Genomic DNA, 24,261 nt, shown 5'->3' with positions numbered 1-24,261 from the left:
CCCGATCTCCCGACCTTCTGATCCACCTGCCTCAGCTTCCCAAAGTGCTGGGATTACAGGCATGAGTCACTGCACCCGGCCTGTCCTGTTTTTTATGAAGGCTTCATTATGCAGGCATGACTGATTACCATCAGCCATTGGTAATTAAGTCAATCTTCAGCCCTTCTTCCCTCCCTGAAAATCAGGGTGGGGCGGGGCTGAAAGTTCCAACCCTCCAATCACATGGTTTGTTCCCCTGGCAATCAGCCCTGATCCTAAGGTGATCCTGAAGCCCACTGAGTTTCCTCATTAGAACAAAAGATGCTCCTATCAAAAGATGCTCCTAAAAGGGATTTAGGAACTTTACACTACATGCTTCTGTCACTCAGAGAATTACAAAGTTCTTAGGAGCTCTGTGTCAAGAGCCAGGGTCAAAGACAAAATATTTCACAAAAGATTCTCCTAGCACTCCTATCTAAAAAGACTTTAAGTGCTCTACATGAGGAAGTGGATGCAAAGACCAGTATATATATTTCCTATTATTTTCACATTTGCCTTTAATTAGAATTCTGTATTGCAGAAATTCACACACATACATATGCTTACTATGCTGATATATGTAGAGTCCAATGAGAATAACAATAATTTCAGAAATGTCTGATTGCCAAAATCAGATACTATTTTACTTTGACTTCAAAAATAGCATTGCCATGATAATCTTTCTTTTCAAAGCATAGCTGTCATGCATTTTGCAAAGTTATTGGTGATCCTTAAACAATCATTAAGTAAGTGACTGAATCTAATGCTAGGTAAATATTTGTCGTTTAGAGTAAGATTGTGGAATAGAAATATCCAGCACTCATTCCCTTACATAAACATCAATTTGAGCAACCAATCATGCATGAAAATATCTTCACAAGATCTAAGAAACCCAGCTGAGAGACTACAGCACATGGCTGAAACACAGAAATAAGAAAAATGCAGTGAAGAGGGTAGGAAGGACATTTTCACATAAACTGCATCACCCCTTCTCTAAGCCCATGCAACATAGTGCAGAAAGAGATTCCCTCCACATGGAGGAGTAAGAATGAATGAGCACCCAATTTTTCTGTGGACTCTAGCACCAGGCCTGTCTCAGTGGACTCTAATACCAGGTCAGCTCCTGCAACCACTGGCTCTAGGCTCACCCTGAAGACCCAGGCTCTAGGACAACCCCAGCATCAGGCCAGCCCCCAGATGGAGATTTCAGCAGACCCAGAGCTCAGCCTTGCCATAGTAGACTTTGCACCATGCCAGTTCTTGCAGACTCAAAACCAGGTTTACCCCTAAGGACCCAAGCTCTATGCCTACCTCAGCACTAAGTTGGCTTCTGCCGACCCTCAGGGCCACCCTCATGGGTCTAGTTACTAGGCCCACTCGAGTGGATCCCAGTGCCAGGTTGGCTCCTGTGGACCCAGGCACTAGGACATCCCACCTGAGGACTTCAACAGCAAGCACTCCCATAGACCCAACCAGCTGGCCTACCAAGAATTTCTGGACAGGTTAACTGGCCAAGAGTTTTTTTATGCCACAGTCAGTCTGTAAGTATTGGAAGAGATGCTTACTTCTTCAAATACATAGACACCAATACAAGGCCACAAGGATCATGAATAATCAGGGAAACATGATACCACTAAAGGAACAAAATAAAGCACCAGTAACTGGGCCATAAAAATGTAGAACTACAAACTGCCTGACAAAGATTGCAAAATATTTATTTTTTAAAAGCTTAATGAGCTATAAGGGAACACAAATAAATAGGTAAACAAAATCAGAAAAACAATACATGAACATAATGAAAAGTTCAACAAAGAGATAGAAATCATTTTTTAAAGTACCAAACAAAAATCCTGGAACTGAAGAACACAATGACTGAACTAACAAATTTCATAGACAGCTTCAACAGCAGTCTCAGTTAAGCAGAAAAAAGAATTAGTGACCTGTAAAGGAGTTCATTAGATATCATCTAGTCAAAAGAACAAAAGGAAAAAGAATAAAGATGTATGAAGAAAGTCTATAGGACTCATGGGACACTGCCAAGTAAACCAATATACACATTACAGTAGTCAAAAAAAAGGAGCAGAGAAAGGGAAAGGGGAAGAAAGCTTACTTAAAGAAATAATGATAGAAAACTCCTCAAATATATAGAAGAAAATGAACCTACAAATCCATGAAGCCCAAAGAATCCCAAGTTAATTAAGCATAAAGAGATCTTCACCAAGACACATTATAATTAAATTTTCAAAAGTCAAAGGCAAGGAGAGAATTTTGAAAGCAGCAAGAGAAAAGCAACTTGTTACATACAAGGGAACCCACACACAACTATCAGCAGAAACCTTGCAAGCCAGGAGAAAGGGGAATAATATATTTGAAGTCCTAAAAGAACAAAATAGCTGTTAATCAAGAATACTACATCCAGCAAAGCTACCTTCAGAAATAAAAAAGAGATGAAGATTTTCCTATACCAACAATAACAACAACAAAAAACACCTGAAGGAGTTTACTTTACTACACCTGCTTTATGGGAAATGCTACAGAGAATTCTTCAAGTTAAAATAAAAGGAGACTATCACCAGGAAAATTATGAAAGAACAAAACCTTGTAAAGGTAAAAAAAAAAAAAGTCAAATCCAGAGTATTCTCATATCATATAGGTGGTATGTAAATCACTTTTAACTCTAGTATAAAAGTTAAAAAGCAAAAGTATTAGAAATTTTAAAAGGCTGCAATAATTTATTGATGAATACATAACATACCAAAGATGTAAATTGTGACATCAAAAACAAAGTGTAGGGAGAGAAGTTAAAGTGTAGAGTTCTTGCATGCAGTAAAAGTTGTTATATTAGCTTAGAAAAGACTGTTGTAACTATAAGATATTGTATGCAAGCATCAAAACAACCATAAAGAAAAAATCTGTAATAGATGTGCAAAAAAATAAAGAAAAGGAATCAAAGCATATCACTACAAAATTTTCTCAAATCACAAGGGAAGACAGCAAGACAGAAAGAAAGCAACAAAGAAACTACAAAACAATCATAAAAGAATTAACAAAGTGGCAATAGTAAGTCCTTACGTATTAACAATTACTTTAAATGTAAATAAATTAAGTTCTCCAAACAAAAGACATACAGTGGCTGAATGGATTCAGAAAAACAGGTTCGGCCAGGCGCAGTGGCTCAAGCCTGTAATCCCAGCACTTTGGGAGGCTGAGACGGGCGGATCACGAGGTCAGGAGATCGAGACCATCCTGGCTAACACAGCAAAACCCCGTCTCTACTAAAAAAATACAAAAAACTAGCCAGGCGAGGTGGCGGGTGCCTGTAGTCCCAGCTACTCGGGAGGCTGAGGCAGGAGAAAGGCATAAACCTGGGAGGCGGAGCTTGCAGTGAGCTGAGATCCCACCACTGCACTCCAGCCTGGGTGACAGAGCGAGACTTCATCTCAAAAAAAAAAAAAAAAGAAAGAAAGAAAGAAAGAAAAACAGGTTCCAACTATGTACTGCCTACAAGAAACTCATTTGGCTGTAAGAACACATATAGACTGAAAATAATGAGATAGGAGAGAATATTTCATGTAAACAGCAACCAGAAGAGAGTACTGTGGCTATACTAAACATCAGACAAAATAGCCTTTAAGTCAAATACGTCACAAGAGACAACATGACAAAGAGGTCAATTCATTAAGAAGATACAATAATTGTAAATATATATGCATCCAACATTGGAGAACCTAAATATACAAAGTAAATATTAACAGAACTTAGGAAGAGATAGACAGTAATACATAGTTGTAGAGGATTTCTACTTCACTTTCAACAATGGATAGATTATCCAGACAGAAAATAATAAACAAACAGTGGACTTGAACAACACTATAGATCAAAGGGACCTAGCAGATATACACAGAAGATTCCATCCAACAACGGAATATTCATCAAGATAGATTCTATGCTGGCCCACAAAACAAATCTTAACAAATTTAATAAGATTAAAATCATATTGAGTGTCTTTTTCAACCACAATGGTATGAACAAGAAATCAATAACATGAGGAAAATTGGAAAATTCACAAATATTTGAAAATTAAACAACACACTCTTGAACAACCAATGAATCAAAGAAGTAACCAAAAAGGAAATTAAAAAATATCATGAGACCAACAAAAATGGAAACATAACATACCAAAAGTTATTAGATGCATCAAAAGAAGTTCCAAGTGGGAAGTTAATAGTAATAAATGTCTACATTAAGAAAAAAGAAAGAATAAAGATCAGATAAAAAATAAATGAACTAGAGACCAGAAAAACAATAAAATAGATCAATAAAACTAGGAGTTGTGAGTTTTTTCAAAAGATAGACCAAATATACAGACATTCAGCTAGACTTACCAGGAAAAAAAGAGAAGAATCAAATAAAAAAATTATAGATGAAAAATAAGACATTACAACTGATACCATAGAAACACAGAGAATCATTAAAAACAAACAAACAAAAAAAACTACTACCAACAACTATATGCCGACAATTTGGATACTCTAAAAGAAATGAATACTGAGAAACATATAACCTACCAAGACTGAATTATATAGAAATAAAAAATATGAACAGAACAATGATGAGTAAGGAGATTATATCACTAATCAAAAGCTCCCAAGAAAGAAAAGCCTAGGACCTGTTGTCTTCACTGGTGAATTTTACTAAACATATGTAAAAGAATTAACACCATACAAACATATTCAGACAGTCTGGCAAAAAAAAAAAAAAAAAAAAAAGAATTAATGCCAATCCTTCTCAAATCCTCCCAAAGAATTGGAGAGGAGGGAGCACTTTCAAATCCATTTTATGAGGCCAGCAGTACCCTGATATCAAAGACAGACAAGGACACTGCAAGAAAAGAAAATTATAGGCCAATATCCACAATGAACATAGATGTGTGAATCTCCACCAAAATACTAGCAAGCACATTAAAAGGTTCATGTACCTTTATCCCTAGGATGCAAGTATAGGGGAAGAATAATATCTCTTCCTTTTTCTCCTCTAATTTCATTGCTTACTTTCCCACAGCAAAAGAAAGAGTAACAAGAGAAAAGCACACACATTTATCTAATGTGTGTTTTATCTGATATGGGAGCCTTCATAAAGAAATGGAGATCTGAAGAAAGAGTTAAACCTTTGTATATTTTTGCTATGTTTGATGAAGGATGGATAGTCATGGAGAAATATATGGCAAAAGAGGTATGATCTAATGGTAATAAACTAGAGGAAACTTAGTAAGGCCTGCTTGTTCAGATTCTTCTCTGTGACACATGAAGTTAAGAATATTTCTTTCCTCCAGGTAAAGAGAGGGCATCTCTCACATAAGGGTCTTACTACTTACTTCAGGGGAAAGTCAGAAAATCTTTTCTGGGTTTTATAGCTTGCTTCAGGGGAGAAGGATGGGGGACAGTCAGAGAGACCTTCCCATGCATGCTGTTTCTCAAATTCTTTCAGCTTAAAATCTTCAAAATATCAAGGTGCCATATTTTGGAGTAGCATGTCCTGAACCCCATCACAAAGATAGTTCTTTATATACAAATAAAGAAATGTGGTGCACTGCAGTAACAGAATGAAGAATAAAAATTATATGATCATCTCGATAGATGCAGATAAAACATTTGATAAGATTCACCATCTTTCTATTATAAAAACTCACAAGAAATTAGGCACAGTAGGAATTAATTCAACATAATAAAGGGTATATATGACAAGCCCAAAACTAACATCGGAATCAATGATGAAAAGCTGAAAGCTTTTCCTGTAAGATCAGGAAGATGAAAACAAGGCCCACTCTTGCCACTTGTATTGAATGTAGTACTGTCAGTCCTAGCCAGAACATTCAGGCATGCAAATGAAACAAAAACCATCCAAATATTAATAGGAAAGGAAGAAATAAAATTGTCTCTAGAGATGGAATAATCTGGTATGTAGAAAACTCTAAAGACTCCACCAAAAATCTATTAGAACTAATAAACTTTATAAAGTTGCAGGATACAAAAATCAGCTGCTTTATTTATTTATTTACTTTTATTTTACTTCAGAGGTAGCTCCTCTCTGCTAGGCAAGTTGTCTCAACAAGTGTTCACTCCCAGCAGAGAGGGTAGCTCCTCTCTGCAGCTGGTTGTCCTGTCATCTGTAGTTCTCAGCAGAGAGGAGGCTCTGGAGTGAGTAGCTCCTCTCTGAAGCCAGTCATCCTCCATTTACTGCTCTCAGCAGAGAGGAGGCCCTGGTATGGGTAGCTCCTTTCTGCAGTCAGACATCCTGAAGTCTGCTCAGCTCTGGCTGAGCCTGGGGCTTTTATGGGCCTTAGAGGGGAGGAAGTGCAGGCCAGTTGGTCCATGGGTGGCCATGGGCAGTCCTGGAAAAGCCACCACAAGTTCCCACTCTGGTCCATGGAACTGGCAGCCTTTCCCCAGCCTTCAGGCCTTCCCTGCCCTCAGCTCCCCCCATAGTTTTCCTCCTATGCTCATAGGCCCCCCAAACCTGGAGGGGGCCAAGGTGGCAGGAGGCTGGTGTGTCAGCACTGCCCTGAGTGCACCCCTGGCTGGGCTGTGACAGTGCCTGGGCTCAGTCTCGACTTTGTTCCAAGATTAGAGTGGGCGCTGACAGCAAGGAGAAGCCAGGCAGCAGGAGCAGGCATTTATGAGCCTGTGAGGGCAGGGTGGGGGTCCTTCCTGGGCTCCCAAGAGTACAGGGATGCCTGTGTCCACAACTGAAATTTGGGCAGCTGCAGCTATTCCAGGGGCAGGGCTCCTGCCTGCTCCATGGAGCAGGAGGCCCGAGTCTGCAGCTGCAGTTTGATTGGCTGCAGCTGCACCTAGGAGAGGGGGACTCCTGCCTGCTTCTGGGCCATGAGAGCACAGGGATGCCTGGGTTCACAGCCATGTCTTGGGTGGCTGCAGTGGCACCCAGAGAGCTCCTGCCCCCACTTATCCCTGGCTCCTGCCCACTCTGTGGAGCATACATCCCCTGCTGCACCTCCCTGCTGCAGCCGGTGTGATGACAGCAGCTGCTCCAGACGGCCCGCTGTTGCCATCAATCTCAATTATATGTGGATTCTAAAAACTCAGATTCATAAAATGGAGATTAGAATGGTGATTTCCAAGTTCTGGAGGATGGAGAGGGAGGGAAATGGGGAGATGTTGGTTAAAGGGTAAAAGGTTTCAGTTATGCGGGATAAGTTCTAGAGATATAATGTACAGCATGGTGTTATACTTAATATTACTGTAGAATATACTTGCAATTTGCTAAAAGAATAGATCTTAAATGTTCTCACCACACCACATACAAAAAAAGGTAACTTACATGAGATGATGGATATGTTAATTAGCTTGTGGGAATCATTTCACAGTACATATGTATATCAAGACATTACATTATCCACCTTAAATATATACAATTTTTATTTTGTGAATTATACGTCAATAGAGAACCCATCCCCCAAAATTTGTGGTTTAGAGTTAGTATGAATAATGCCAGTGGGTTTTCAGTTCATAAAAAAGTGAGCTGCTGACAAAAGAATAAAAGAATGAAGGGGGCCGGGTGCGGTGGCTCAAGCCTGTAATCCCAGCACTTTGGGAGGCTGAGACGGGTGGATCACGAGGTCAGGAGATCGAGACCATCCTGGCTAACACGGTGAAACCCCATCTCTACTAAAAATACAAAAACTAGCCCGGCGAGGTGGCGGGCGCCTGTAGTCCCAGCTACTCGGGAGGCTGAGGCAGGAGAATGGCGTAAACCCGGGAGGCGGAGCTTGCAGTGAGCTGAGATCCGGCCACTGCACTCCAGTCCGGGCCACAGAGCGAGACTCCGCCTCAAAAAAAAAAAAAAAAAAAAAAAAAAAGAATGAGGGGAGCAAGTTTTAGGAGATGCGTCAATGGAGGAAGTTTCTTCCGAAGGAGCTGCTGTATATTCCATTCTGTTTTTTATTCTCTGTTTGACCTTGTTGTCCTGTGGAACTTTGATGTAACTAGGAAACACATTTCTCAGGTTAAATGTGAATGGGATGGGATGGTCTGTGAATGTACTAGTATGAGGGACATCATTACATTGAAGGAGCCTGGGAATTCCCAAGCTTTCGGTTTGGTGGTTCGGCACATGTTTTTTTTTTTTTTTTTTTTTTGAGACGGAGTCTCACTCTGTGGCCCAGGCTGGAGTGCAGTGGTGCCATCTCGGCTTACTGAAAACTCTGCCTCCTGGGTTCACGCCATTCTCCTGCCTCAGCCTCCGGAGTAGCTGGGACTACAGGCGCCCGCCGCTGCGCTCAGCTAGTTTTGTTTTTGTATTTTTAGTAGAGACGGGGTTTCACCATGTTAGCCAGGATGGTCTCGATCTCCTGACCTCATGATCCACCCGCCTCAACCTCCCAAAGTGCTGGGATTACAGGCATGAGCCACAGGCCCGGCCTGTTCTGCACAATTTTTTAAGCTGGGGAACTCTTTTGAAAGGACTTCAGGCTGAGACTTCTAAAAGCATGTGGTGAAGGGCTGAGGGACAAGACCAGAAGGTGGGTTCTAGCCAAGGCTTTGTACTTGCATTCTTACACGCTTCTGCCATTGTCCCTGTGAAGAAATGAGCTTCATTCATACAGTTTGCTTGAAAATACACCTCATGGGCCAGGTGCAGTGGCTCACGCCTGTAATACCAACACTTTGGGAGGCTGAGGCAGGTGGATCACTTTGAGGTCAGGAGTTTGAGACCAGCCTGTGCAACATGGTGAAACCCTGTCTCTACTAAAAACACAAAAATTAGCCAGGCGTGGTGGCACATTCCTGTAATCCCAGCTACTTGGGAGTCTGAGGCAGGAGAATGGCTGGAACCCAGGAGGTGGAGGTTTCAGTGAGCCAAGATCATGCCACTACTTTCTGGCCTGGGTGACAGAGTGAGACTCCACCTCAAAAATTTTAAAAGAGAAAAGAAAATACACCCTATGAAGTGTCTTATGATCAAATCTCTGAGACAGAGGAGAGGTATGGCATGCCCCATTGTGATTAAAAACAAACCCAGCTTGTAACCTCGGCTTCTCCATCTGTATGCAGCAATGACTGCACACCTCTCTCACTTCCTTTCTCCTGATCAAGGAAGACTGTGAGAATTAAAAGTTGATCGGAAAGTAAAGTAACAATGATATGTTACAGAGGAGCGAGCTTGCAATGAGATCTGTGAAATTTGGCGAAACACAGGAAGTATCAAATTCAGCTAGATTGGATTGGTGCTAAGGCAGTTTGAGCTTGAGGTTGTCCAGAATCCTTTCTGCTAATTTGCCAACTACAAGGGGAATCCCTGCCTCACCGTTTGCATATAGATTTAGAAGGAAATGCAGATTTGATCATTTGGTTTCTGTGCAATTTTTGAGTCAAAGTGAAACTAGAGTGTGAATATTAGAGTATGTGAACCTTCTTAGTATAAAGCTGGATTCCCCTCTGACTTCTGTAGCATTTAGGAAATTGTGCCTTATAATAGCAGCAATCAATATATACATTGTCCTTTTATCAAGTAACAACAATGACTGCTGACGCTCAGATCCTAGTGTTCTGTAGAATCTAGCAACCCATGGTTCGGATACAAGGGTGCATGAATTAACAATATTCACTGCACATTTTCTTCGTGTTTGCATTACAGTCTTCTGGAAATAGATTTACTAAAAAAGTACTTTCCAAAAACTCAAGTGTTGATTTTTTTTCTTTGTTGGGTAAGAGCCATAATAAATATTCATCATTTAAAAAAAATTGGAATAGGGCCAGGTGCGGTGGCTCATGCCTGTAATCTCAGCTCTTTGGGAGGCCTGGGCAACATGGAGAGACCCTGTCTCTACAAAAAATGTAAAAATCACGTGGGTGTTGTGGCAGGCACCTGTAGCCTCAGTTGCTTGGGAGGCTGAGGCAGGAGGATCTCCTGAGCCCAGGAGTTTGAGGTTGCAATGAGCCATGATCATATCACTGCACTCCAGCCTGGGTGACAGAGAAAGACCCTGTCAATAAATAAATAAATAAATAAAATGAAAAATAAAAAAATAGATGAGAAGGAAGACTACACAACCCAAACACAATCATTGTTGACTTATATACAGTAGACTCCCTTAACTCATCTCCACTTAAGGAAACCACTAGATTAATTGATACAACCTTTATTCTGTCTGCAAAGTCTTCAGTAGGCTCAAGATGTGACACTGGCATTCTCACAGTGCATCTAAACACATCTCCCATTAGTTGTATGGTCTGCTTACCAGGAGTCAGTTTTGTTTGTTCCCAGATTTGTTTATAAAGTTTGCAATGAAAAATATGTAATTAGGAATTATGTAAATAGATGAAAATATAACACAGAAAGAACATTCTCACTACCATCACCAAATGCTGTCAGATTAGGTGTGGACATGCAACTATAAAAGATTGAGAACAAATAATTAAAATCTAGAAGATATGTCCTCAGAGTGCTTCAAGAATATCTTTAAGTTCTTGCTCCATTCTAAAGAAACTAGAAAATTGTAGTTGATGCATTAAGGATGTGAGGCTGAATTGTTAGGTTTGAAATACAAAATGAGCGAAGACACTCCAAAAACAAAAATAAAAACCCAACAATAAAACAGTAAATCCATGCAGTGTTTAATATGTGCCGTGGACTGTTCCAGGCCCCGGAGAAATTTTATTCATTTTATTGTCATAATAACTCTATGAAACAGAAAGTAAGTGGTATTGTTATCCCATTGTACAAATGAGGAAACTGAGGTACAGCAACATAAAGTTTCTTACCCTGAATTACCCAGCTGGTAAGTAATAGAGCAGACATTTAAGCACAGGCAACCTGGTCCTTAGTCCATGCCTTCAGCCATTGCCTTATACTAGCCCTTGACTCTACAGCAATCTTTCAAATTTTTGAGTAAAAACTCAATTGATATATGTTTGCATCTTTAAAAACAATGCATTTTGGAAATCCTCAAGCCTGTGTAACAGTAGAGAGGAGAGCGTGATGAGACCCCACTTACCCGTTACCCAACCTCAGCAATCGTCAACTCATGGCCAGTCTTTTATTGTATCTCTCCTCATTCACCTCCTCCTGGCTCTTGAAATATATTAAAACCAATCTAAGAAATCATATATTCTCATCCATAAATATTCCAGAATGCATCTCTAAAAGACAAGGACTTCTTTTTACTACACTTGATCTTAGTCAAAAGACCAAGAAGGGATGACAAGGACTGCTTTTTAAAAGCATAGCCATAGCTACAACATCACCATCACACCTTAAAAAACAGCAAAAATTCCTTAATTTAATCACATATCCAGACAGCATTTCAGTTTCTTTGACTGTCTCAAAAATGTTTTGAGGGATTTTCTCCCCAAATAGAATCCAAGTAAGATCATTGTAGCTCTGTTTTCATCTACATGCCCCCTCCCCTCCCTTTTCCCCTTTCAAAGTCAAGAGAAAACAGGTCCTTTGTCCTACCAAGTGTTCCACACTCTGAATTTTGCTGATTTTTGTCTCCTTTGATGTCATTTAAACCATTTCTCTGTCTCTCTCCTGCATTTCTTACAAATTGGGAGGCATAAATAGAGGTACAATCTGACTCAGGTTTTGATTTTTTGTCATTAATACTTCATAGGCAGTGGTGTGATAATCCCATCAGGAAGTACATACCATCTGGTTATGTCTGTTTCTGTAATGTTACTATCCCTTGCCTGATCCTTTATTTTATGGGGATGCTATTCTATTATTCCTGCTTCATTCATTATGTGGAATATTTCTATTAAAGGAAATTTGTCCTCATCAACCCTTTAGTTACCCTAAGTTTTGCACAGTAAAAGTAGGAAAAATGCTTGGTTATTTTCTATTTACCAGTTTTCAAAGAAATGAGCTATTTCCTAGCTTCTCTAAAGGTGCCCGATGAGGGTTTTTTTCCTGAGTAATTTTAAACCTGTAACTCCACAAATATTGATGTGCTTCAGTCTATTGCAGTTATTGATGCTCGAACTGTATTATCTTTACCTGGGTAAACGGAACTTCCTCCATTTCATTATTGAGTACTTTTAACACTACCCCATCATATTCTAGGCTCAACCTGTTCTATGTAATATTTTTAATGATACCTCTTCATATTATCTTTTGTTCTATCTTTCAACTAGCTAATCAACAGCTAGGAGGCATGGTTGTTAAGGCTTCCTGAATTCATCTTCCAGCTTTTACATTTTCTGCTACATGACTTGGGCAAGTTATTTAACTTAGCTCTGCAACAATTCCTTCATCTATAAAATGGGAATCATAATAATTGTACTTACCACAAGTTGTTGTTAGAGGGACAAACTGAATTAATGTATGTAAAAATGCTGAGCACAGTACCTCACACACAGTAAAAACTCAGCAAATGGTAGTTATTGTCATTAGGTTTAATAAAACTGCTTTAGTGAATCCTCTTTCTAAAATTTTTCTAAGCATTATTGACATAGTTGTGATTATAATTTACATTTATTTGCTTTCTGACATTTTTTCTTGTAACAACATGCACATTATATACGTTCCAACAAACATTTCAGAAACACAAATTCCAAAAACGCTGTAAAACTCTATTATGTGGTATATACCACTATTTACCCACCTACAAGCTCTCCTATAAAGACAGCTAATTTCCAATTTGCCCTAGTGTTAATACAAATAATGCAGTAGTGACTATCTTTGTGGACAGAGGTTTTTCTTCTACATTTAGCATTATTTCTTTACTACAAATTTCCAAAAGTGAAATGGCTAAGTTATGACCAAATTTATTTCTCCATGGTTTGTAATCGATTCACATTTACCTTGAGTTTTTAGCATGGTCTGAAAAATGTTTATCCACTGCCAATTATTTTTCATGCTCTTTTATACAATCCAATGACAAAATCAAGCCATTGAAATTGGTCAGCCCTATTGAAAAAGACCGTGTAATATGGCCACAGTCTCCTAGCAGTCTATGTACAGCAATGTCAGCCTAGCTTCGTGAGTCAAACCAGGGAGATGGGGGGAAATTTTGGCTGCCACAGCCTTGAGTGCGGTGAAAAAAAAAAGAAAGAAAGAAAGAAAGAAAACCAGCACTCTGAGTAATCTAGTCATTGGGTTCTGCCCTCTCATGAGCTGACAGGAGACCACAGTCACGTGCAACAACCACCAAAGATGGTAACAGCTCAGCAAGGGTGACTTGGGCTTAACAGGTGCAGAATCCTGGCTTGGGAAGAGAGCTTGGCTTACCAGGGCTCTGCTGCACTCTTGAACCTGGCTGCAGGGGCATGAAAGGGGCTGAAATCTGGCCCAACCCCTGCCAAGCAGTGAAGCCTAGTGTGGATATTACCCTTCCAGAAGGATCCTCCCAGAAGGAGCAGATTTTTGCAACTCATCTACCCAGAAGAGGTGCTACTTTCAAATTCACACAAAGGCTGTGTGTGCCACATAAGTTCCTGACATTCCTTTGACTGAGGAGCCTTGACCTGACAGGAAGACAGCTAGAGAGTGCTTAACTGTTGCTTCCCCAGAGTCAATTCCTTGTGGAAACTTTCTGTCCCTGCACCTGTGAAATTTGCTTAATGGATTTTGGAGACCTACGGTGAGATGGAAGATGACAGTCCCCAAAGGCCAGGAATCCCAAGGTGTATAACTTGAGCCACTCGTAAACCCAACAAAATTTCCCTTCTAAATTGCTATCCCCTCCCAAATAAGTATCTTAATTTAGCTAATTTTGTAGCCTAATGGTGAAGCTACAGAAGCTAAATGAGAAAAGCCTGTATTAGAATTCTGCCTTCACTAAAATAATATCTGTGTGATCTCACGTTCCTCCTTATCTGCAGATTCAGGAAACAGAAGCACCTGCTTTCCACTTTTCAGGGTTGTTTTGAGGACTAAGTGGGATACTGTGCATAAAGCATTTGGTGTGTTTTAAGTATTCTTTAAAGGTGGGCTCTCATTGTTATTGTGCATTTGAGCCACCTTTGCCCCCTACCCCTTGTTTTGGGTAGGGAGTGGGTTTCTTCCTCTTGCGATGGGAATATTTCCATTTACCTGTATTATACAGTCTTGGCTCTGGGGTTTGCGTGCTGAGTGTAGCAGGAAGGGAGGAGGAAGCACTTACTTCTGAAAGGCACAGAATAGCTGCCACCTTCGTTAGCTATTCCTTTTCTATTGCCTATTCACCCAAGAGGAATTCCATGCGTCTCCTCGGGCGTCTAGCACTGCCAGCGAGCAAGAGCACACACCTCATTTCCTCCGACTACAATGAATAAGCCAAAGGGATGAAATGTTCCTTTCGGCACTCACTCAGGTAAATTGGTTCTCAGTGTTTAAAAGGAGAGAGGGGGAACAAGAATGATGCTCTGTGCCAGAGTTCTGTCTTAAGTGCTTCCAGTCCTCTGGCAAAAGCAGACTGTGCGTAGCCCCACCCAGGCTTGAGGAGACTTCTCCCCACAGCATCTGTTTAAAATAAAAATATTGCCGTATGTCAAAGGAAGGTTTGAACCTTCCTACCGCTTCTCTCTTGCTTCTTCTCTCATAATGGAGGTAGAAGATTTAATGACAAATGAACTACCCTTCTGTTCTAAGGAGGAGAGTCTAGATTCAAGTCCTGTGATTGGGAGGAAGGACAGGAACCTAGAGGCAGAAGATAGAATTCCAGGCCTTGTTCTGTCCTTTATTAGCTTTGTGAGCTTGGAATAGACACTTCGTCTTCTAGAAACAAGTAGGCTTAAGCTTAGGGTCCTTGACTGTGTCTTATTTATGAAGCCTCTTTGCCAAATAATTCCATGTGCATCTAATCAGACCACTAGATCTACCAGTTTACAGAAAATACAGGGAATGGAGGAACATGTTAAATGACACCACAGTGATATAATCAGCAAAATCTAAAAGGTAAAAATTTACAGGGCAAATCACTCTCTTTCTTTAATAAGAGAATGTCAGGGAGACAAGGCGCCCTATATAGCTGATAGAGATTTAAGAGAGTTAATCAAATGCAATGCGTGAACTGTTTTTTCTTCCAATGCAAACAAAGCAACTGTAGAAATACATTTATGGGAAATCTGAGACATTCAAACAGGATTTGGATGTTTGATGACTTTAAAAATTACTGTTATTTTCTTTGGATGTAACACTGGTAGTGCCATTGTGAAAGTTCTTCTTGGAGATATGTACTAAAGTATGTATGGATAATAACAGAATGATATGATACAGAAATAGTATGTGTGCCATTTACTTTAAAATAATCTAGTAATAGAAGACAGATAGGCAGAGTGATGATGTAATATAATAAGATCTGTCTTGTGTCAATAAGTTTTGCAACCGGTCAATGGGCTTATGATATATTCTAATTATAATATTCCCTCATTATAATATTCTAATTTTGTGTATGTTTACAGTGTTTAAAGAGTACAAAAGAATGTGGGCTTTGGAGTGAAGAAGACTGCCTGGATCTACTCTTACTGGCCCAATTAACCTCTAATTCAGCTCCCTCATGAAGGAAAAAAAAATAACATCTGCCTCATAGGATTGCTCTAGGTACAAGGAAAACACTTGTCACCATTCCTGACATGTGATAAGTGACCAGTCAATGTTAGCTCTCATTATTAATAAAACAAGAGGTTTGGTTTAGACTCATTATCTTCTGTGGTTCTTTTCAACTAAAAGGGTCCCTGATTTCCAATCTATTTCATCGTGTTTTGGCCCTCTTTATTTTCTCTTCTACTCCACATTCATGTTTCTGGAAACTAACTTCCTCTAATGTTCACCTCCCTTTGCCCAAGGCACCTGGACTCTTCACCTGGGAGGGCAGGTGTCAGTTCCATAAGGCGTGTTGGACTGATTCCTGGATTGGCAGGTGTAGGTTTCTGATTTCTTCACCTGTTCACTCCCTAGCTGGCTCTTTTTCTAGTAGCTTCCTGTTACCTGAAAGGAGAGCTCAGAGCTTCAGGAGGAAGGTAGAAATTGGAGTGGAGAAGGGCACGCAGGATGCAATTACATCCTGACTCTTAGCATGCCTCCCCAGCTTCCCCACCCTGCAGCTGGGCAGTGGACAAGAGTCAGACTCCTGGGTGCCTGGCCCAGCTGTTTCTCGCTGGCAGTGTGGAACTGGGCAAGCCACTTGATTTTGCTCATTTGTAACATGGTGACAATAATCCCCATGTTTTTGTTAATACAAAGCTAGGAGTGTAAACCCCAGAGCCAGACTCCAGAGCCAGGTTTGAATCCTGGCTCCACCTTTTATTAATGGTGTGATTTTGGATTTCACTGTGACACAGTTTCCTTATTGGAAAATGGGAACAGTAACAGGATCTACCACATAGGATTATGGTGAGGCTTAAATTGAGTAGTGCCTAGCACAGGGAAGGTACTCAGCAAATGTTGGTGGTTGTCACTGTCTTCATCTTTGCCATCCTGTTGCACAAAGCATGTTGGGAGCTCACTCTAGTGCCTGGCACCTCACTCAAGCCCTTCTTTCAGGCCCGTTTTATTTCCAGACCAGCCGAGGCATCCACCCACGAGCAGCTGGGGCCAGCAGGGTGTACAGTGAATGTGTCACAGACCAAGGTCATGCAAGGAGAAACACTGTCACACCCATCCCAGTTTCAGACTTTTCCTTTGCCCCAAGGCACTTGAGACTGTAATTCTTCCAAAGATGAACCTGGGGTGGGGTAGGATGGGACAGGGAGGAGGGAAGGAAGGACAGCCACGCCCTACGGGCTGTCACGTCTTGTGTGAAGTAAGAGACTTCCCCCAGGAAGACCAGAGAGGGAGGTGAGGCTGGAAAAATAGAACGAATCACCCCACCCTGGCTACACCCAACTGCTCCTATGGGCACCTAGAGGCCACAAACTGTGGGTCAGGAAGGGGCCCCACCACATGGTGCCTGGAGCTGTAAGTTACTCCCCTCTTTGGAGCGGCGGTTTAACTCCTTAAAGCTTCTGAATCTGACTCATTACTCAGCATTGGATGGAGCCAAATATACGTGGAAAATAAGAATGGAACCCAAGAAAACAAGAAGGACGAGAAACAACAAGGGATTTGAATCACAAAGGCAACAGCCCTGTGAAAAATTTGTCTTGAGTCAAACCTGGTGGAGGGGCTTGATGTAAGCTAGGGTCACCCAGTGTCCTCCCTCAGAATTACAGGGGTGGGGATGTTTGGTACCTGACTCTGTTAAGGCATCAAATCTACTTTCCGACTTGAGACCCCACACTCATTACTATAGGGTCTTCCTCACCCCTGTCCCCAGGACCTCCCCAGAATATAGAATTATGGGCAGGGAAAGTTGTAAGGACAATTGGGCCTTGTGCTCCCTCCTCTGGGTGTTGAGAAAGATCTGGAATGGAATTAGCTTTGTGGGGATTTCCAGGTGCCGAATCCTTGGAGCATGTCTGGACTGAGCTGGGCTGTTTTCACCTGCCTGATGAGTGGCAGGCCAAGCCACACCTGGTTGTGCCAAGTCATGGGTCCAAAGTGTTTGTCGCAGCATCTCAGCAAAGACGTCAGGCTGGATTTAACAGAAACAAAGCTAAAATGATCAACACCACCAAAAGCTCAGCTATAGGGAGTGATCTATCTCTCAGCTTAGTAAATATTCGAAAATGAAGATAAAGAAAAATCTTACTTCAGAGTAAAAGGAGTATGTGATTTTGAAGATCTGGGCATTGGGGTCTCAGCTCCGATGGTCAGGGCTGTGTGTGAGGAGAGAGGCTGGTGAGGAGAGATTTGTCTACAGCACCATAGTTGGAGGGATTTTTTTTTCCTGCCTTTGACTTTATAAAGACAAAGAAAGGATTTGTTGGAAATGACAGAGTCTACTCTCCATAATGAGAACCGTATTATATTTAGTATAGAGAGAATATACCCAACGCATTTTAAAGCAGGGATTTTACACTGCCTCCCTCCTTCCACAATATACTTGAGTAATACGACACTTCCCAGGCTCTCTACGGTTTTTTTCTCAACGGTGGAATGGGGATGTGAGGCCAGCGCTTCAGGAGAGGATGCCTGTGGGTCTGAAAAGGAATGATATGAGCTGGATTATGTCTCCTTGCTTGTAATCCCAGCACTTTGGGAGGCTGAGGTGGGTGGACCATCTGAGGTCAGGAGTTCGAGTCCAGCCTGGCCAACATGGTGAAACCCCATCTCTACTAAAAATACAAAATTAGCCAGGCATGGTAGCGCATACCTATAATCCCAGCTACCTGGGAGGCTGAGGCAGGAGAATCTCTTGAACCCAGGAAGTGGAGTTGCAGTGAGCCAAGTTCGCGCCACTGTGCTCTATCCTAGGCGACAAGAGTGAAACTCTATCCAAAAAAAAAAAAAAAGAAAGAAAGAAAAGAAAAGAAAAAGAAAGATATGTTGGGATCCTAACTCCCAGCATCTCAGAATGTTACTTTATTTGCAAATAAGGTCTTTACAGAAGTAATCGAGGTGAAATGAGATCCTTAGGGTGGCCCTAACCCAATGTGATTGATGACCTTGTCAAAATGGAGAATTTGGTCACAGACAGACACACACAGAGGAAAGACAATGTGAAGAGAAACAGGGAGAAGGGGGCCATCTACAAGCCAAGGAGAGAGGCTGGAGTAGATGTGCCCCTCACAGTTCTCAGAAGAAACCAACCATGCAGACGCTTGGATCTCAGAGTTCTAGCCTCCATTACAATGAAATAATACATGTCTGTTGTTTAAGCCACCCACTTTGTGTTTAAAGGCAGCCCCGGCAAACGAATAGCAGGGACAACAGTGATTCTGCAACTCACACTGTCCCCCAACCTGCCAGCCCTCTCCTTGGGACCTGCCATGTCAACAGCATGGAGACTGCAGGGCCCCAGGTCTGTCTCCAGTTCTTCCTCATGAGCCACTGTGGTAAACCCATAATAGGTGGGTGGGGAGACAGTCTCTGCTGGTCTGATCTGTGTCTTTTCGAGTCCAGCGCAGGTTCTAGATAGCTTTTCCCTGTGGCTGCCTCAGTCAGTGGTTGGCAGAAAATCCCAGGCTTCCCTTGAGGCTACAGCCACGTCTGATTCCAGTTTCATGAGGGACCTAGGGTTACAGGGCAGACTGATCCAACTGGAGCCTCCATGGCTTGAACTCTTGGGTTCTCTGTCACAGTTGAGCTGTCTGGAGATCAATTCCACAATCCCTGCGGTTCCCAGGTAAGAGGGGGATGATTTAGCAAAGCCCACCACCACTTCCAGAAAACCAATTCAAAATGCACTAGATACACTCTCTTTATTGTAAGACTACGAAGAAATAAGAATAAGAATACACATTTTGTACTTTGTATTTTCATAAAGAAATATAGGTAAGATTAAAAATAATAATAAAAATGATTTACCAACAAGAGAGAAAAGGAAGAGGAGAGATTGGATTAAGGGAAAGAAGTGGCAGCGAGTGTACTTCTCAGGTATACTATATTTTAGAATTTTGACTTTTGAGTCATGTAAGTGAATGACCCGCTCAGATAAAATTTTAACTTAAAAACTGTACTATTCATGAAAAGGGGCTCACAGTCCCATTTTTACATTGGAAACACATCCTAGGCAATTTGTCAAAAGGTAGCTTGCTTTAAATGCTATGTTACGCGATGTTAATAATGGTGACAGTCTGTTTGTTTAGCATGAACGAGGGCCTGTAGAACCTGTTGGTAATAGTGCCATAATGGGCATTCAGTGATGTAGTGTCCTTCACAGGACCTTGATCTCTTAGTCTGGTCTTCCCAGGGAACCAGCTGAGTGGCCTTGGACTCAACCCTGTACCTTTCTGCTCCTCAATTCCTCATCTGTGACACCAGCTTAATTCACCTGTTCTGTGTGCTCATAGGCTGTTACCCAGCTCAACTGTGAAAACGCTTTGAAGTCACCATTATCATCATCCTCATGGTGGAGTTTTCAGTTGTGCATGTACAACTGGAAGCCATTGTGTCAGAAGTGTTTGAACCAGAGCAACTCCATCTTGAATAGGGGCTGTTCCCAGGCAGATGAGGCATTCTAAGTCAAAGGATAAGATAGGACGTCAGCACAAGACACAGGTCATAAAGACCTTGGTGGTAAAACAGGTTGCAGTAAATAAAGAAGCCAGTTAAAACCCACCAAAACCAAGATGGCAATAAGAGTGTGGGATCCTCACTGCTACACTCCCACCAGCGCCATGACAGTTTACAAATGCCATGCAACATCAGGAAGTTACCCTATATGGTCTAGAAAGGGGAGGCATACATAATCCACCCCTTGTTTAGCATATCATCAAGAAATAACCATAAAAATGGGCAACCAGCAGCCCTTAGGGCTGCTCTGTCTATGGAACAGCCATTCTTTTATTCCTTCCTTTTCTTTTTTTTTTTTTTTTTTTGAGACAGAGTTTGGCTCTGTCGCCCAGGCTGAAGTGCAGTGGCACAATCTCAGCTCACTGCAACCTCCACTTCCTGGGTTCAAGTGATTCTCCTGCCTCAGCCACCGAGTAGCTGAGATTACAGGCATGCACCACCACGCCCAACTATTGTGAATTTTTTTTTTTAGTAGATTTGGGTTTCACCATGTTGGCCAGGCTGGTCTCGAACTCCTGACCTCAGGTGATCTGCCCGCCTCAGCCTCCCAAAGCGTATTCCTTTACTTTCTTAATAAACTTGCTTTCATTTTAGTCTACGGTCTCACCCTGAATTCTTTCTTGTGCGAGATCTAGATGGGGTCTAGATGGGGACCCTTTTCCTGGAACAAGTGTACAGTTTGAGGTCACTGAAAAACAACCAAGCCTAAGATGGGACATGATACCATCTTAAGAATATTTGTATTTGTCTCTCTGACACTGTCTGTGGACTAGGGTCGCTCAAAGGATGGATGTGGATCTCTTGACTTTCCAACTCTTACCAAGCATTTTGACAAGGGTGGGAGGGGTCCTTTAATAAGAGGTACTGGCAAAGGAGACAGGACCCAGCCTCTTCATCTGGACCAGAGAAGGAACTCTGGTTCTGCAAACAAATGAAAAGCTTAGGAAGGCGTAGTCCTGACAAAATTCACAGGCTTCTAATCCTCTCCCTTCCCTACCTTAAAAACACACAAGATTAAGGAAAAGACAAGAAAGGCAGTAAGATTCTTGAAAGAGTTTTCAAAAATGAGAAAAGAAAAACAAGAGAATAAACAGCACAATGTGTCCTAATATGTTAATATGTTTCCCTTTCGTTTTGCGTTTTTTTCCCTTTCCTTCAAAAAAAAAAAAAAAAATCTAGGATTTTGTCTCCTCTGAGGAAAAATTTGGAAGGAAAATTTGACATAATCTCTAGAGCTGTAAAACTTCTTTGTATGCCGTCACTTTAGTGCTTTTTCTTACATTCCCTTAAGTAGCCAACCTACCATGTGGCGAGTTTCTGAAGCCAGGAAGGGAGGCAGTAACCCGAGAGGCGCTGCAGGGCGGCTCCCCAGGGCGAGGGAGGGCAGGCGGAGCCCCAGCTCCTCCCAGCCGGCTGAGCGCTCGGCCCCTCCTATGGCCGCAGGGGAAAAGGAGGAGAGACCTACATTTAAAAAGGCAGGAAGCTACCAGCTGCGGAGCTCCTGAACTGCAGAGTGAGAATTCCCATTTGTGAGGTCAAATCGAGGTCAAGAATTTCCTAACCATCTCTGAAAACCCCCTATTTAGGGGGTCAAGTCGGGCTGGCAACACCCCAAATCATTAACTAAATCTAACTTGATCTTCAAAAACACAGCCCAGGACTGTTTTTCTTTCTTTCTTCTGTCTGAAAGAATGTTTCTCAGTGGCATTTCTGTTACTTCCTGTTTGTGACCGGGCTTTCCTTGCCCTACTTCCTTTTTTAGGGGTTTAGTTTGCCTCCAGGGCCATTTCCACTTGGATGGAAAAGGGGTGTGTGTGCGTTGGATTGGAAGGGAAACAGCTCACATTTATTTTTATGTTGTAAAACGCTTTTCTCATGCATTCACATTCTTTCATTTACGTTCTACACAACACTATGAGACCAACAGTATGATTATGCCCAAATTACAGATGAAGAAACTGAGGCTCAAAAAGATTAAATAAGATGTCCAAGTTCAGTCATCACACAAAGGCGCAAAACCTGGATCTGCGTTCCAAGGGTCTGAAATCCAAAGGGGCTTGGGGATTTCACGAGATCTGAATCTAAAACTGAAGTTCTTTTCATTTATTGAACCCTTAAGGGAGACCTAACTTTAACTTATTTGGCAAAACTTTCTTCAGGGAGGACTTTTATTCGGTCTTTATTATAGAGTTTATTCTTCAAATGTAAAGAAAAGACTTAGCTTAGTGCCTTCCCTAGAGCAGTAGGAGAATTATGAAGGATGTACTATTGCTTTTTTTTTTTTTTTTTTTTTGCAACCTCTCTGCTCTGCCGTCTTTCTCCCGCTATCCCAGGACCAAGCTGGGGCGTTCATTGTTGCCCCGGAGCCAGGGCTGCACTTCCAGCGTCAGGCAGTAGGGGGAGCATGTGTGCAAGAGGAGGAAAGCGGCTCCAACTCCGGCAGGAGAAGTCTTGAGACCATGTGTCCTTGCCCGGCTCCGGTTGAAAATTTAATTTTTTTTGCTGCCTGAATACTTAGAACCCATGGCTCCAGGCTTCTCTGCAAAAGTTTATGCTTACTGATTTGTAGGGTGGGAAAAACAGCCTCAGGGAGCTGTAGAAAAAGATGACATGTGTCCACTGGATCAGAGGAAGTAAAAACCTCCACACGGCTTCTGGGGAAGGAGTCAGGCCTCCTGGCCTTCCCGCCCCTATGTGAGGGGGAGAGGACGCAGAGGCCCGCACTATGGGCCGTCCTGGGTCCAAGCATCCCAGGGCCTCCACCCGAAACCTTGTGCAGTCCCTAGCGAAAGCATTAGAATGTACACGGCAAATGGGAAGAAACATTTGTGTTTTTTCATTGTATCCCTGGCTTCTGCAGCAGTGCAGGTGGCTGGCCTGGCTTCTGATACTCACATTGACAGAGCCTGTTAACTTAGGCTGCGCTTTGACAAGCGCCTTGAAGTCAGGTGAAAAAAAAAAAAAAACAAATGTCCTAAGCTTGAGCTCATACTAGGTCTGGGATAACTTTGAGTGCTGGCAGGTCACCTCTACTCTGGGATGTAGCTTTCTCCCATTTCTCCTTTCACCATTACAACTTTAGTTTCTTAACCTGGGAAAGAAAAGTTTCAAAACTGCAGCAATGGAGAACCCCGAGGGCTGTCTGGCAACAGTTTCATTCCCAGGAAAAGAGAGAAGAACCAAAAGTTGACGTTTCCCTGCACTTTGGATTTGGATGTAGGAGACAACTGACACTCTTTTTTTGATGGTAGTTATTTACAGAAAACGTTGATCTTGGTTCCAAATACACATGAGATTTGTATTCTAATGCACCTATTCCTGTGATTTTTTTTTTTTTTTTTTTGGTTTAAAATGGTGACTTCCTAGGGTATTTTTCTAGACCAGTAGAAAAGATGTTAACCAAAGTTTCCTGTAAAACTACCATTTAGGCATCTCTGCTTTCATTCTGCTCTGGGGTAAAAATTCCCTTCACTCTGAATAAGTTAAAGAAGTATTTAGAGTAGCCGAGATAGAAATGGACAAGATGTGGACCCACTAAGAGTAGATGGCAATAATCTTTGGATCTCCACCCCTCACAGGATTTCCCCTAATATAAGATGAAACCTGTGTGTCATTGGTAGGTATTATCATAGAGATATCTATGTATCTGCAATATAAAGTGATACTTGTATAAGGAACTTACAATCTTCTGGTACAGTTCTCACCTCTCATGGCCCAAGAACCCATCAGAAAATTTACCTTTTATTTGCAAACACTGTAGCTCAAGTAACTAACAATTAACATTGATTTAGTACCCTCTAGGTGCTAGGCATAGGAAACAAAGATTAAGATCTGCCCTTGAGACTGGGCACCGTGCCTCAGGTCTGTAATCCCAGCACTTTGGGAGGCCGTGGCGGGTGGTAGGGGAGCATCACTTGAGATCAGCAGTTTGAGACCAGCCTGGCCAATAAGCCGAAACCCTGTCTCTACAAAAATACAAAAACTAGCCGGGTATGGTGGTGCACACCTGTAATCTCAGTTACTCCAGAGGCTGAGGCACGAGAATCGGTTGAACCCATGAGGTGGAGGTGGCAGTGAACTGAGATTGTGCCACTGCACTCCAGTCTGGGTGACAGAACCAGAGAAAGAAAGAAAGGGAAGAGAAGAGAAGAGAAGAGAAGAGAAGAGAAGAGAAGAGAAGAGAAGAGA

The sequence above is a fragment of the Piliocolobus tephrosceles genome, chromosome 3 (genome assembly GCF_002776525.5).
Source record: "Piliocolobus tephrosceles isolate RC106 chromosome 3, ASM277652v3, whole genome shotgun sequence".
NCBI classification, from domain to species: Eukaryota; Metazoa; Chordata; class Mammalia; order Primates; family Cercopithecidae; genus Piliocolobus; species Piliocolobus tephrosceles.
This window is presented reverse-complemented; position numbering follows the sequence as displayed.